We start from the raw sequence: 17,000 nt of genomic DNA, 5'->3' as shown, positions 1-17,000 counted from the left end.
AGAAGCTCAGGGAGCTTCAGGACAATGGCCAAGGCATAAAAGTGGGAGGAGTTCCAGTAGATCTTAAAGTTTCAATTCCTGATTGAGTTGTCTTTTCTTTTCTTTATTACTTATACATTTATTTCTTAATCGCTAAAATAAATTGAATACGACAGTGATGCTTTAGGAATGGTCAGCTTTCTCTGCCCTATGTATGGACTGGAGACAGCTTGTTTAAATTAAAAGATCCAATGAGACACTAAAAGGAATCCTCAGAATGGTAGTACCAGAATTCTGTGAACACTTGGAACTCCCCCTCCCCAATCATTCTTTTCAAGAATGTAAATATATATACACACACACACACACACACACATATATGTATAGGTTTATGTTGTACACTTGAAACTGGCATCACATTGTAAATCAACTATACTTCAATTAAAAAATGTATGATAAACTAACTATACTTTAATAAAAATACTAAAATAAGAGAAAATACATGTACTGAAAAAGAAAAGGAAAAAAATAGTAATAGGGTGAAGAAAATGGAGAGTGACTTTCAAGACCTCTCTGGAAAGAGAGGCTACCTCTTCCTGTCTCTCCCAACCTCCTAGGAAGTCGTGGTGGTGGGGGTGCGGGGGAGATGCTGCCTTCTTTGCCTGGTCTGGAGGGGTGGAGGTCTGGAGTCTGGAGGGGTGCACTTCCAGAAGCTCTGAGTGCTCCGGGTGGCTTCCTTCCACTCAGGTCTTAAGTCTAAGAGCCAGGCAGAGGGAGTGCCACTTGGGGTTACCACAATTTCTACGGGAGCAAATGATTGGCATGCATTTCCAATGGACTGCTTGGGCCCACAAAGAGAAACTGCTCATCAAAATTCTACCAGAAGTCAAGGGTGAATAAGTGGAGCACAAAATATTTTTAAGGCAGTGAAATTACCCTGTGTGGTACTATCATGGTGGATACATGACATTATCCATTTGCCAAAACCCACAGACTGAACCGTGGACTTGCTGCCAATTTGAGAAGTGGACTCCGGACAATAATGACATGCCAATGTAGGTCCATCCGTTGTAACAAATGTACCATTTGGTGGGGGATGATGATGATGGGGAGGCTACGCATGTGTGGGGGAAGAGGGTAAATGGGACATTTATGAGTCATCCATTCAATTTTGATATGTTCTAAAACTTCTCTAAGAAATAAAATATATTAAAAAAAAAAGACTGCTTAAGAGGACCACTTCAAAGGGGGTAGGGACTCCTCAGCAGAGGAGCCTCAGTCCCAACTTAGCCATCTAAGGAGGAGAATTAAGAAATCCTCCCTCCCTAGGCCCTGGGTTTCAGCCTTATCTGAGGTGGGAGTTAGAGGTGTCTGATTTTTGAATGAGGAATACAGTGGAATCTATTTATCTGAGTACTTTTTAAAAATATTTATTTATTTATTTATTTATTTATTTATTTATTTATTTATTTATTTATTCTGTCTGTGGCATACAAAAGTCCCTGGGCCAGGGATCCAACCCATGCCACAGCAGTGACAATGCCATATCCTTAATCCTCCCATGCCACCAGGGAACTGTGACCTGAATACTTTTAACTGAATAGAGACATTTTGTAACTTAAATGAATTAGGCTTTTTAAAAATTGTTTAAAAATAAACCACTAGGTTACTGATTTAGTGCATTTCTTTCCATATTTTCTTTTGCTACCATGCTCATTTTATATTTTGCTTTTGTGTTTTCCTATGATAAAATTATCATAAGTATTTCCATGCTGTTTTGTAATCTTCATAATCATTTTAATGACTGCATTGAATTCCCCATATGAGTGCTATAATTTGCTTTCTAATTCCTGTACTGCTGGATATACAGGCTATTTAAAAATTTTTTTAAATTGCTTTTCCATATTTTAGGATTGTTTGTTTACATGTCTTTAGAATATGAGCTTACTGTCATGAATGGGGAAATGCTGCATAGCACAGAGAACTCTACCCAATATTCTGTTATAACCTATATGGGAAAAGAATCTAAAAAAGAATGGATGTGTATATATGCACAACTGAATCACTTTGTTGTAGAGCAGAAATTATCACAACATTGTAAATCAACTATACTTCAATAAAGCTTTAAAAAATGAGAAAAAAAGACTTTTATGACCATTTATAAATAGTACCTGTAATTATAAGTTGCTCTCCTAATTGTAATTTCAATTTCCACTGTTACCAAATAGGAATGCTAGAAAAATTCTATTTTACCCAAGTCAGCCTGGTTATTTTTCCAAGAAATTTCACCAGATTAGCAAGTAAACATTTTTTGCCAGAAAAAAAAAAAAAAAAAAGGAGTTCCCTTCATGGCACAGTGGAAATGAATCCGACTAGGAACCATGAGGTTTAGCCTGGGAATCTCTATATGCCATGGGGGTGCGGCCTTAAAGAGAAAAAAAAAAAATGTCACTGTAGTTTGGCTTTCATATCTTTGATAATTAGGGGACTTTGTGCCTGTCTAATTCTGTACACCAAAAGTATTACACATTTTATTAAAAGTATTTTTCTCAATGTGAAATGATTACCTCTCTGTTTATTACCTTGTGAATTTGAACCCAATCTTTTGTTTACCTTCTAGATCCTATTAATTTTTTCACATGAAAAGGTTTTTATTTTTATTGAGTTAAATAAAGGATTATTTCCTCTTTTTTTTGCATATTTGTTCAATTAGAAAATGTCTTTCTTCAAAAATGGATTTATTCAGATTGATTTTCTCTGATCTTCCTTACTAAAAATTAACCTTTTAATTCATGGGGATTGAATTATGTTGAATAGTATAAACTGAAGATATGCATAGATCCCTCCCCTAAAGGCCATTTATTGGGTGATCCTTTCATTATTCCTTGACTTGTGATGCCTCTTGTATCATATGTGTAATATAGTTTCTTTTCAGTCACCTTCTCTGTTACAATAATCTGTATATCTATCTGTAGAAACGTAGGCAGTATTAATTCCTATATTTGTAAAATTTGGTTTAAATAATGGATGTTATTTTTATTTTGAAAAACTTCAAAGGTGTTTTCATCTGGTGTTCTAATAGAGTTTAAATTATTTCCTCAATATTCAAAACAAGTCTCTTTACAACTTTATTCCAATCACAGTAAAGCTATAGATTACTTTTGGAATATATAAAATCTTGATACTATTGAGAAGAATAAAAGAATAATGGATATACTTTTTATATACTTTTTTCTTAGATATAAATATGTTAGTTTTTTCTTTACAGTTTTGTCTCTAGATATAATTTTTTCCCATTTGGATAATTCATACTTAATATTTGTTCCTATTTCAAGGGTTTCCACACAAAAACTACTCCAACTGATCAATGAATTCAGCGACATAGCAGGATACACAATTAACACTCAGAAATTGATTGCATTTCTGTATACCAAAATTGAAATATTAGAAAAGGAATATTAAAATGCAATACCTTTTAAAATCACACCCCAAATAATTAAATACCTAGGAATAAACCTGACCAAGGAGGCAAAAGACTTACATGCTGAGAACAATAAAACATTAATAAGGAAAATAAAAAGGATTCAAAGAAATGGAAAGATATTCCATGCTCCTGGATTGGAAGAATTAATATCATTAAAATGGCCATATGACCCAAAGCAATCTACAGATTCAATGCAATCCCTATCAAATTACCCATGACATTTTTCACAAAACTGAAAACAAACAATCCAAAAATTTATATGGAACCTTAGACCCCAAATTGCCAAAGCAATCCTAAGAAACAAAAACCAAGTCAGAGGCATAACACTCCCAGAATTCAGATGATATTTCCAATGGGAATTCTTGAATTTGGTATGTAGAGTTGGAAATGATGTTTTCCATATCTAACTTTTACTCTTCTATTTTACTGAATTCCTCTATAAATTTTATTTCTCAATTGGTTACTTCTCTAGAGTGTCTGAATATGAATTTCTGCAATTAACAAAAATGTTCCTGCTTCTTTCTATTATGGTTTCACTTATTTTTGGTTTACAAATCATGAAATTGATAGGTATTTCTTAAATATTACTTATTTTAAATTAGAAATTGTATTCCCTTTTCTACTGATTTGAAAGGAAAATACATGAGCACTTTCCTCCCTGAGTATGGTGCTAGATGTGATTTTGAAATAAACTCTGTGAATCCATCCTTCTTATCTCTTTTAAAGGTTTATAATTATGAATGGACATGTTTTTTCAAATGCCTTTTTGACATCCCATTAAAGCAATGACCCATTTTTCTTATTTATCCTTTTTATGTGACATAGGATTTTAATCAATTTTATAAACTTAATCCATGTTTCATTCCTTAGATAACTCTCCTTTGGCTTAATACCTTGTTGACTTCTATTCTTGGTATGCAAAGGAAGTATGGACAATGTCATTAGCAAAGTAGGGTAGATTTAACATGGGGGAAATTTACTAGCAGAGGAAAGTACTGCATAGGCAGTTCACCCCAAATCTCACTGTTCCACAACTTAGGAAAGCATAGAGGGCTCTCGGTCCATGGAGGACCATATTTAAGTAGAGGGGAGCCTAGCCCTGTCTTGCACTATGTATTCATGCAGAGGGCCGGGGATCATCTGTGGAAGTGTGTAAGAAGAAGGGAAGTTCCTGGTCTAGAAGAGGCTTTCTTGGAAAAGGGGACCCCTGGAAAGTCTTGACCAAAATTCCTTTGAGGGATTTCAGGTCTCCTGAGCCAACTCCCTGCCAAATTATCAAAAAGGAGAGGAAATTAGGGTTATGTATGTTTGACCTCTCTCTGTTCCCTATTACTTCATTTACATTTTTAGCATCCATGTTCATCAAGAAGATTGGGCTGTAGTATAACAGTTTTTCAAATTTTCTCTCTCTCTATATATATATATATTTTTTTGTCTTTTTGCCTTTTCTAGCACCGCACCTGCGGCATATGGAGGTTCCCAGGCTAGGGGTCTAATCGGAGCTGTAGGCACCGGCCTATGCCAGAGCCACAGCAACACAGGATCTGAGCCGCGTCTGCAACCTACACCACAGCTCTTGGCAATGCTGGATCCTTAACCCACTGAGCAAGGCCAGGGATCGAACCTGCAACCTCATGGTTCCTAGTCAGATTTGTTAACCACTGAGCCACGACGGGAACTCCAGAAATTTTATATATATTTTTGTATTGCATGTCTTCTGAAATAAGAATCATTTAGAATCATTCCAGGGTCTAGCGGGGGTGGGGTTGGAATTTTAGTTCAAATCTTATGATTTATCTTGAATTTAACTTTATTTTAATTGATTCTAATTGTTTTTCTGGGTCTGATCTGTGTTAATCTTAATGCCTTTTTTAGCCAAGTTGATTTTCCTTTTTTTTTTCTTTTTCTTTCTTTCTTTTCTTTTCTTTTTTTTTTTGTTTGTTTTTTGTTTGTTTTTTGTCTTTTTAGGGCTGCACCTGTGGTATATAGAGATTCCCAGACTAGGGGTCCAATCAGAGCTGTAGCTGCTAACCTACACTGCAGCTACAGCAAGGTGAGATCTGAGCCTCATCTGTGACCTACATCACAGTTCATGGCAATGCCAAATCCTTAACCCACTGAGTGAGGCCAGGGATCAAACCCATGTCCTCATGAATGCTGGTTGGGTTTGTTAACCACTGAACCACAACAGGAACTCCCTGATTTTCTTTTCTTGTGTTCTATTGCAGAGAAAATATTCTCTATGCTCTTATCTTTTACAATAATTTGGAAAATGAAGAATTTTATTTTAACTTTACTAGTGAAAAATTTAAAAACTTTCGTAGATTCTTTAAAGTTGTATTTGTGATGCTATTTTGAAACCTAGGTAGTTTAACAACTGCATTTTATGTAAAACTAGAAAATATAGTCTTTTGCTTTTTTCCTCTTTATATACTTTTTGTTAATTTAATCTGAGGTTGTGAGCTCCGTTATTTAAGGGGAAAAATGTGCTTTCATTAAAGCATATCTTTTCATTTGTGTCCTATGCTAGTTACCATAGCTACATCAATTATTAAACTTATCAGCATCAATCTTTCTCCTAATAATGTTTCGTGATTTCTGAAGTTTTTTTCTCATGCTAGTTTTGGGTTTATTGCTGGATCTTTTCCATTCTACTATGACTTCCCAATGATAGAGTTTTAAATTTGATTCATTTTCTTTTTCCAGTGAACTAATTAACATCTTTAACAATCTTTTTTAAAGAAGTATTTGAGTGTATTTTCTGAAGCATGAAACCATGATCTTTTCATTCTGCTCTCAACCAAATTAACAGGTTACTATATTTTTCGTGCCAGCACCTCCCTCCATATCCCCTGCCCAAATCCAGGCATGTCTCTACTGTTTTCTGCAGAGAAAAGAAGAAAAAATATTCCATTTTTTGGGTCCAATTTGTTTCTTTTCTGATTATATATTAATTCCTTAAAAATTACATTTTTTTGAGTTTAGAAGGCTTTAAGATCACCTTTATTCTCCTGGAATTCAAATAATAAAGTTAACAGGAAACACATTGCTTATTAAATTTGCCCTCAACACAGTGACACTTCTCAATTTGTGTTGGTGCCAGGTCCTTTTCTTTTCTACCACGGAAAGATTTTTTTTAAGCTATAATTGACTTTGATCCACTTTTTTTCCTCTGGAAATGACCACTATTTGTAATTTGAATCTCTGTCATCTTACCTGCATTTCTATTAGTACCTCTCACTTTCCTATATCTTCATTTTGAATTATATGATTACATCTCAAACTTACATTATTCTTCTTTAAAATTTGTTTTTTTACTGTGTCACATCTGCTATTTAGTGCTTACAGTAGAGATTTTCTTTTAGTTCTTACATTTTAAAAATGCAGGCTTACTTTTTTATTTTTGTCTATTTGATAGAAGCATGTCTTTGTATCTCATTGAGAACATAAGCCAGACATTAATGTTTTTCGTATTTCCTAGAGTAAATCTATTTCTGGGGAAAGATTTATTTTTAACATTTTAGAATTGTATAGTATAAAATATGTGCAGATGATTGCATAAAAATGTGCACGGTATAAAAAATTGTTAAAAGTTGACATCACATAACTCTAATTTGGGTCAAGACATTAAACACGGTCAACAAACTGAAAGCTCTTTGCAGGACAAAAACATAATTTGTAGGGTCCAGTGCAAATAAATATGTGGTGCCTCTTGTTCCAAAATTAGTAGAAATTTCAAGACAGCAAAAAACAGAGCATTAAACCAATCACAGGGCCCTCCTGGGCATGCAGCCTTGAACAACTGCACAAATTGCATGCCTAACTTTTAAAGACTCTGTGAGGAGTAAATGAAGTCATGTATGTGTGACCAGTATGTTGAATAGGCATTACTGAATTTTGACCAAAATGAAATTTTATATTCTTTTCTTGAACATTCAGCCAGGCTTATATCCCCCTTCCCTGCAAGAAAACTTGAGCAGGCCTATGATAATTAGGCAGGTTTCTCAGATAAGACACAATGGTGCGGAGAATTTAAGTCACACTTATTGTCTCAAATAATTGGAATGTCCAATCCTGTATACTAATCAGAACTCCTTACTTCTGTAGCCTAATCTTCCATCCCCTTGGTTTAGACATGCTTTGGGCTGGAGACCTACAACAGGAAAGGTGAGGTCGTCCACTTGTATCCACTTTCTGCTCTTTTACTCTGCCTGGGGTTAAGTGGAAGAGGGGATTAAGAAGATAGAACGGTATTGCTTTGTTCTGTGACTTAGATGGTTAGCCTTGGCAGATGGTCCAACTTGTCTTTCTTTTCTTATGATGCACTTAAATGGGTGCTTCATTTCATTGTCTGGCTGCTGCCTCCTCTCCTGCAGGTCCATAAAAGATGCATCTCAGTCTTGTGGAGACTTCTTAGGCCACCTGATATCCAGCTTTTACTATTGCTGCATCTTTCTGCTGTAATCTCCCTAGACCCTTGGGTAGCGCTGTTAAAATGAGACATAGGATGAATCCATACCAGACTTTTCTTCTCACATTTGGTTCTGAGGAAAGGCTCAGCTTCTTCTCTTATGATGAACTCAGGGAGACAGGCTAATCCTAACACTCCGCCTCCCAGTGAGTTAAGCCAGCCCCTCTCCAGTCTTCTGTATTTTCCCAATGAGGGTCAAACACAGTTCAAGTCTGCTGTGTTGTGAGTCAGGCCCTGGCCGTCTAGGGCTCCCAACTGTTGGAATTCACTCCCTAACACTTGGTAAGTTCTGTTGAAGACTCCTGTCTTCCTTATACCATCCCTTCCTTCCAATCAGGCTTGGACCAAGAGCTTCTGCCATACAAACTTCCCACAGTAACACACAACTTTGGCTCCAGAAAACAAATACATAAATTGTAAGGCCATGTTGTTATGAGTTTAATGAAAGACATACTTTTTGGTCAGGATATAGAGTGAAACTTAGCACTGTACAAAACCGAGTCTACATCGTCACAACAGATCAAGTCATTCATGTACTACCCAACTTCACATTACGTTCTGGGTATTTTGAGACTAGAGAGCTAGGTAGAGGATGGGGACCAGCCAGCAGTAGCATAATATTTACATTATCTTGAGGGTCTTATATTTTATAGTATTCCTCAGCAGTCTACTCAAATATCTCTCTCATTGCTTTCTCTAAGTTTAATGTCTCTGGGAGTCATGGAACAGGTCTTCCTGAATCCCTTTGTACATCTGGCATAATTTGGAGTAGAAGTTGTTTTACTTTCACTTTGCTATCTGAAAACTATTAGAGCCTCAGCCCTTCTACTAACATGAAATATATGATATTTTAAGAATACTCAATAAATCGTAGGTATTTATATTCTTTCATAGGTCCTATGCAGCTTTTTCCTACCTACTCGTCCTCGAATGTAGAGTAAGCCACATGTATTCATTGGGAGAGTTGCTATAAAATATTTCACTCTGGACCTAGGTGAAAAGATGTTCCTTTAAGAACAGAAAGAGAAGGAAAGTTAGTATGTGTCACTTCTGAAACATTCATGGTGCCCAGTAGATATTTTTAAAGTGCCATTTCCTCTTTCTAGGAAACCTAATCTGACTCTTGGATATCCTGGGAGGAAAAGATGGGGGAGTTATACTTGTGAAGCTTGATGATTCCAAAGTTCCTGCATAAAAAGGCCAAAAGAAACTTCAAGAAAGAGACTTTACGTGGAACCTGAGGGCAAAAATGCAAATTTGATCTGAGGACACTGAATTTCCACCCTAGGAACCAGTTGGCTTGAATAGCTATTGGAAGCAAAGAAGTGAATTAAGCGAACAAGTTCCAAAAGGGATCATAACTCATGAATAAGGCATAAGGAGAATTATGTCAAAGCCTAGATGAACACAATATTTCCTTGATCTTTTTTCAATCTTCATATTGAAGTACATATATGATTCTTTTCAAAATAGTCTTGAGTATTTTAATAAAAATTTGGTAAGATAGTTCTAAGATTTCTTTCTTGAATTCTCATGCATCAGAAGCTGTTACTTAAAAATAGAGAAAAACTGACATCATTATATTTAATATAAACATTCATTCATCAGTTTATTGCAACATTTACCTATTTAAAAATAGTTCCATATGCTGCAGGAGCAGCCCAAGAAATAGCAAAAAGACAAAAAAAAATAAAAAATAAAAATAAATAAATAAATAAAAATAGTTCCTAAGCCTCTATCATATCAGATACTTCCTAAGAGTTGGGAAAATGTCAGTGAACAAAACCAGATGAGCCCTTGTCCTTGTAGAGCTTGTCTTCTGCAGAGGAAGGAGGGGGGTTGAAAATAAATAAATATGCAATATTTCATTTGGTCATCAGTGCTAAGAAGAAAAGTAAATCAGAAAAAAAGAGATGGAGTAGGGAATAATAAAGGGTGGAAAGACAGAGCAGGGCTATTGTTCAAAGAAGTGATGTTTTATGTGGCACAATTCTCATAACTAAATTGAGTGAAGAAGAAGGAAGAGTATCAGACATAAGACCAAATGCCAGTTCAACATGTTAAGTTAATGACAATGTCTATAGAAGTAGTAATAATAGTTACAACAGTAGCGGGTACAACCTATTAAATGCATAATATATTTCATTCATTGTGCTAGACAAATTCTGTATATTTTTATGCTAGTGTAAATAGTTTTTCTTTTTCTTCTCTTCTTTTTTTTTTGATGCCCATAATGTTACTGAAAGTAGGGTCTGGCTGCTTGCCATACAAATGCCAATAAAGAGGCAAGGTTTTTGGAAAGGTAAGTTTGCTTTATTCTGGAGGGTGGTAATGGGGGAGAGCAGACTCATGTCCAAAGGCCCATTCCCCCTACTGACAATCAGTGGGCAAGAGCTTTTAAAAGGCAGTTTAAGAGGTGAATAGGTGGAGGTAAGGGACTACCTGTAGAAAGAGTGCAGGATGCACTGAAGGCCATCTTGAACTTGGTTGTGTGATGGTCTGATCATACTCATCTTGATTGATTTAAATACAGTTAATCTTCAGTTCCAGGGTCTGTTTATCACATTGGTTTGAGTCCAGTTCTTTGAATTGGGGCAGCTTACATCATGGCTACGGTCTTGTCATCATGTAGTTAACGTCTTTCACCTGGTCAGAGTTTTAGTAGCTACAAGACAGCTCAGAATATTTTCTATAGCCCTTGAAGGGGAACTAAAAGTACTTGACTTAGTTAAATGACTCAACTATTATTATTTTGTCCTATTTGACTGTTTTTCTTTGCTTCTTCATTTTGTCAAATTTTTGGTTAAAAATATTCTCTGACTAAAGTTTTTCCACAGATAAAAGGCAGGTGGAAGGCATGACAGGAAAGGACCATAGGGTTCTACTCTATTTCAGTAAGTGATTTTGTTAGGGTGTGTGTGTGTGTGTGTGTGTGTGTGTGTGTGTGTGTGTGTACAGCAGGGATTATTCAGAGATTTACTTTTCCTTTTAGTTATATTAAAAAAAAAATTGTAGTGTGGCCCTAAAAAAAAAAAGCACAATTATTTGTAGATTCACAAGCAATTCTAAAGACTGATACAGAGAGATTCTGGATATATTTCATCTGGTCTCTCTCAATGTTAACATCTTGCAAATCTAAAGTTCAGTAAGACAACCAGGATATAAACATTGATAAAATCCTTCTAACTCACACAAATTTCATGTTTTAGGTGCACTTGTTGGCACCTGTATTCTATGCACTTGCATCACATGTTAGATTTGTCTGACTACCAACGTGTCAGGATACAGACAGTTCCATCACTTCAAAGATCCTCCATGCTGCCTGCTATGTCACCTCCCTTTCTACTCATGCTGCCAGTCCCTAATTCTTGGCAGCTACTAATCTGTATTCCATCTCTATAATTGTGTTGTTTCAATAATGTTATGTCAATGAAAGCTTACTATGTCATCTTTTAGGACTGGCTTTAAAAAAAAAAAAAAAAAGCAGCAAAATTCCCTTGAGTTTCATCCACACTGTTGCGTCTATCAATAGTTTATTCCTTTTTTTGTGTGTTAAGTAATATTCTATGTTACGGATGTATCACAACTTATTTAACCAGACACTAGGTGAAAGACATTTGGATTGTTCACAGGTTTTGGCTACTACAAATAAAGCAGCTATAAGCATTTGTTTTTAAGTTTTTATATGAACATAAGTTTTCATTTCTCTTGGATAAATGCCCAAAGGTAGAATTGCTGTGTCACATAGTAAGTGAACATTTAGTTTTGTAAGAGACTGCCAAACTCTTCTTCAGAATGGTTGTATCATTTTACAATTCTAATAGCAATGTATGAAGGATTCAGTTTCTCTGCATCATCTCCAGAATTTGGTACTACCATAACTTTTTTTAAGTTTTAGCTATACTTTTGTTTAAAAATTAGTGTTTAGTTTACCAAACCTATAAATTTAAAATACATACTTCATCTTTAATTATGTAACTGAAACTCATCTGAATTCTTATTCTATTGCTATGTCTAGAAAATTTTAGCAATCACTTTTAAGGGCCCTTTTAATAACATTCGGTATCAGTTACACATTATGTAGTCATTTTTTAACATTTTAAACTGAATTTATAAATTTAATACAATTTATTTCCCAATTATTTGATTAACAAATGAAAACTTTAGAATATTTAAAAATCTGATAATCAAGTTGAACACTTTAAATATACGTAATACCTAATTTGTTAATAGGACATGAGGTAAATAACTAAAACTGTACAAAAGAAAAAGTAAAAAAAAAAATTTCCTTCCCTGAAAAATTCTTATAAATCTAACAAACTAAAGTTCACTTAAATATTCCAATATGCTAAATACTTGCTTTGAACTTGTAATTTTAAATTGAAAGCTATTAAGTTTATATATGTTGAATTGAATTACAGTTTCTGAAAAAGGTGCAAAGTAACTCAATGGAGAAAAGATAGTCTTGTAAACAAATGGTGATGGAACAATTAAATGTCAATAGACAAAAAAGAAAAAAAATGAGCCTTGGCCTACACTCACATATTATAGAAAACTTAACTCAAATAATATTATTATGACCTAAATGTAAAAGATAAAACTGCAAAACTTAGAAGACACTATAGTGAAAATCTTTATGACTTAGTGTTAATTGACAGGATATCAAGAGTATAATCCATAAAATAAATTAATAAATTGGATTTCATCAAAATTAAAAAATTTTATTCTATGAATAACTTTTATTCTATGAACTTTTAATCTGATTAAAACAATAAAAAATAGTTCACCAAGTGGGAGGAAATATTTTCAAATAATATATGTGTTAAATAACTCTCTTTAAGATATAGTAAACTCTCTGAATTCAAAAGTAAAACCAAACAATCCAGTTAGAAAATGGCGAAAATAATAGAACACTTCACCAAAGAAAACATATAAATGGCAAATAAACACATGAAAATAGGTTTAATGACACTAGCCATTAGAGAAATGCAAATCAAAACCATCTTGAGATAACAATAGAAGTTAGAAAGGACATACTTGCCTTCTTCCCAGTCTTAGCAGAAAAGTATTATCTTTCTCACTATTAACTATTATGTTAGTTGCAGGATTTTTGTGGATGGTAATTATCAAATTGGGAGCATTTTACTCTATCTATAGTTTGCCAAGTATTTTTACCATGAATGTGTGTTGGGCTTTGTCAAATGTTTTTTTCATATGATTTTTCTTTATCTTATTGATGTGGAATATTACATTGATTCATTTTTAAATGTTGAATCAGCCTTGCATGCCTAGTATAAATCTAACCTGCTCATGGTACATAATTCTTTCATATATCACTTTTATTGATCCAATTTGCTAATATTTTCTTGAGGATTTTTCTATAATCATGAGAAATATTTGTTTGTAATTTTCTCATAATATTTTTACCTGATTTTCATTAAAGTAATGCTGGCCTCATAGAATGAGTTAGGGAGTGTTTATTTTTATTTTCTGAAAGTGATTGTGGAGACTTGCTGTTTTTCCTTCATCAACTATTTGATGGAATTAATGAGTGAAACATCTGGGCGTAGCTTTCTTCTTCTTGTTAATTCTTGATTTAATTTCTCTTTTGGATATATGTCTATTTAAGTTATCTACATTTATGTGTAAGTTTGGTATTTTTTTATCTTTCAAGAAACTGGTCTATTTCAACTAGGTTTTTAAATCTGTGACCCTGGATTTGTACATGGTGTTAACTTATGACAATTTAAATTCCTTTTTTATTTCTTACATTGGTAATTTTTGTCTTCTCTCTACTTTCTTGGTTAGCATGGATAATAGTTATTAATTTTACTGATCTCTTTAAAAATAGATTTTTTTGATTTTATTAATTGGTTTCCTATTTTAACTTCTTTTTTTAATTTAAAAAAAATTTAAGAGTTCTCAACATGGCTCAGTGGTTAACAAACCCAACTAGTATCCATGAGGATGTGGGTTCGATCCCTGGCCTAGTACAGTGGGTTAAAGATCTGGCGTTGCGGTGAGCTGTGAGCTGTGACATATGTCACAGACTTGGCTCAAACCCCACATTGCTGTGGCTGTGGAGTAGGCATGCAACTATGGTTCCAATTCAACCCCTAGCCTGGAAACCTACATAAGCTGTGGGTGCAACCCTAAAAAGACAAAAGACCAAAAAAATTAGATTTTATTTTTTTTCTTCCAGTTTTATGGAGATGTAATTGACATGTAGCACTATATAAGTTCAGGATGTACAGCATAATGATCTGGCTTACATACCTCATGAAATAAATACCACCAGTTTAATGAACATCTATTATTTCATATAGATACAAAATTAAAGAAATTAAAAAAAATTTCTAAAAAACAAGAACTCAGGGTTTACTCTTTCAGTGACTTTCACATATAACATACAGCAGTATTAATTATACTTATCACGTTGTACATTACATTTCTAGTATCTAATTATCTAACAACTGGATGTTTGTACATTTTGACTGTCTTCTCTCTCTGATCATTTTGGGTAACCACAAATTTGATATCTTTTTCTATGCGTTTGTCTCTTTGTTTCTTCGTTATCGAAGTATAATTGACCTACAACACTGCATAAAGTTCCCATTACACAGAATAGTCATTTACCTTTCTATACATTACAAAATAATCACCATTATAAGTCTATTTAAGATTTGTCACTATACGGAAACAAAGATACTACATAGTTATTGACTATAGTGCTCACCTTGTACGTTTTATACCCATGAATCATTTATTTTGCAACAGGAAATTTGTACTTCTAGTTTTTTTAAATCTGTTTCTTTCCTACACCTATACCCCTCCCCTCTGGCAACCACTTGTTTGTTCTCTGTATCTATAACTCTGTTTCTATTTTGTTACTTTTTTAGATTCTGTATATAAGTGAAATCATACAGATTTCTCTTTCTCTGTCTGACTTATTTGACTTAGAATAATACTCTCTAGGTCCGTCCATACTGCCACAAATGGCAAGATTTCATTCATTTTTTTTTGCACATATATTTTTTATTAATGTATAGTTGATTTACAATGTTGTGCCAAGATTTCATTCTTTATTATGGCTGAGTAATATTCTATCACCTTTTTACCCAATAATTTTTTGACAGTCACTTGGGTTGCTGCCATGTCTTGGCTATTATAAATAATGCTGCAATGAACATTAAATTTGCATTTATCCTTTCTAAATAAATTTTCTTTTTCTTTGGATAAATACTCAGGATTGGAATTGCTGGATCATATGGCAGTTCTATTTTTAAGTTTTTGAGGACCCTCCATACTGTTTTCCATAGTGGATATACATAGTGCATGGAATTTCTCTTTTCTCCCCCTCCTTAATAGCACTTGTTGTTTGTTGTCTTTTTATTTTTTTGATCAAAGTACAGTTGATTTACAGTGTTGTGCCAATTTCTGCTATTCAGCAAAGTGACTCAGTTATAAAGATATATACGTTCTTTTTTTAATATTCTCTTTCATCATTGTTGTCTTTTTGACAAGAGCCATTTTGACAGGTATAAGATGATGTTACATTGTGGTTTTGATTTGCATTTTCCTGTTAGTGATCATGACATCTTTTCACGTACCTGTTGGCCTTTTATATGTATTCTTTGGAAATATGTTTATTCAGGTCCTTTGTCTATTTTTGAACCAGGTTGGCTTTTTTTTTTTTTTTTTTGGGGTGTTGAATTGTCTAAGTTCTTTGCATATTTTGGATATTAACCCCTTCTCAGATTTAGCCTTTCCAAATATCTTCTTGCAGTAGGCAGCTTTTTGGTTTTGTTTACAGTTTATTTTGCTATGTGAAAGCTTTTTAGGTTGCTATAGTCCCACTTGCTTACCTTTGTTTTCATTTCTCTTGCCTGAGGAGATATATTCCTCCAAATTGTGCAAAGACCAAAGTCAAAGAGCATACTTCCTATGTTTTCTTCTAAGTTTTATGGTTTTGGTTCACACATTTATGTCTTTTGTCCTTTTTAAATTTTGTTGTGGATTGTTTGAGAAAGTAGAGCAGTTTTATTCTTTTGGTTGTACTTGTCCAGTTTTCCCAACACAATTTATTGAAAAGGCCATCTTATGTATTCCTGCCTACTTTGCCATAGATTAATTGTCCATATCCTCCTTTGCCATAGATTAATTGCCCTTATAAATGTGAGTTCATTTCTGGGCTCTCTCTACACTGTTCCATTAATCTGTGTGTCTGTTTTTGTGCCAATAACATAATGTTTTGATGATTGTAGGTTTGTAGAATATAGCTTGAAATCAGGGAGCCTGATGTCTCCAGGTTTGTTCTTCTTTATCAAGGTTGGTTTGGCTATTTGGGTTTTTTTGTGTTTTCATATAAATTTTAGAATTATATTTTCAAGTTTGTGAAGAATGCCTTTGGTATTTTGATAGGGATTATATTGAATCTGTGGATTATGTTTGGTAATATGGTCACTTTATATTAATGTTCATTTTCCTAATCCATGAACATGGTATATTTTTCCATGTGTTTATGTTATCTTCATTTTCTTTCATCAATGTCTTATATATTTCTGAGTATAGATTTTTTTCCTCTTCAGTTAGGCTTACTTCTAGGTTTTTTTTTGTTGTTGTTGTTTTTGTTTTGGAGGTTCCCAGGCTAGGGGTCCAATCAGAGCTATAGCTGCTGGCCTACACCAGGAACACAGCAATGTAGGATCAAAACTTTGTCTGTGATCTATACCACAGCTCAAGGCAACCACAAGATCCTTACCCATGGAGTGAGGCCAGGGATTGAACCCATGTTCTCATGGATACTAGCCAGGTTCATCAACCACTAAGCCGTGACTGGAACTCTGGTGTTTATTCTTTTTAATGTGATTGTAAATGATATTGTTTTCTTAATTTCCTTTTCCAACAGATTGCTGTTAATGTATAAAATTGTAACAGATTTCTGCATACTGATTTTGTATCGTTCAACTTCACTGAATTCATTGATGAGCTCTAGTAATTTGTTTGTTGTGTTTTGAGGATTTTTTAAAATATGTATTAATATGTATTCTCTGTTTTATTTCTTCC

This window comes from Phacochoerus africanus, chromosome 13 (assembly GCF_016906955.1).
Source record: "Phacochoerus africanus isolate WHEZ1 chromosome 13, ROS_Pafr_v1, whole genome shotgun sequence".
NCBI lineage: Eukaryota > Metazoa > Chordata > Mammalia > Artiodactyla > Suidae > Phacochoerus > Phacochoerus africanus.
The sequence above is the reverse complement of the archived record's forward strand: the minus strand, read 5'-3'. Positions refer to the sequence as shown.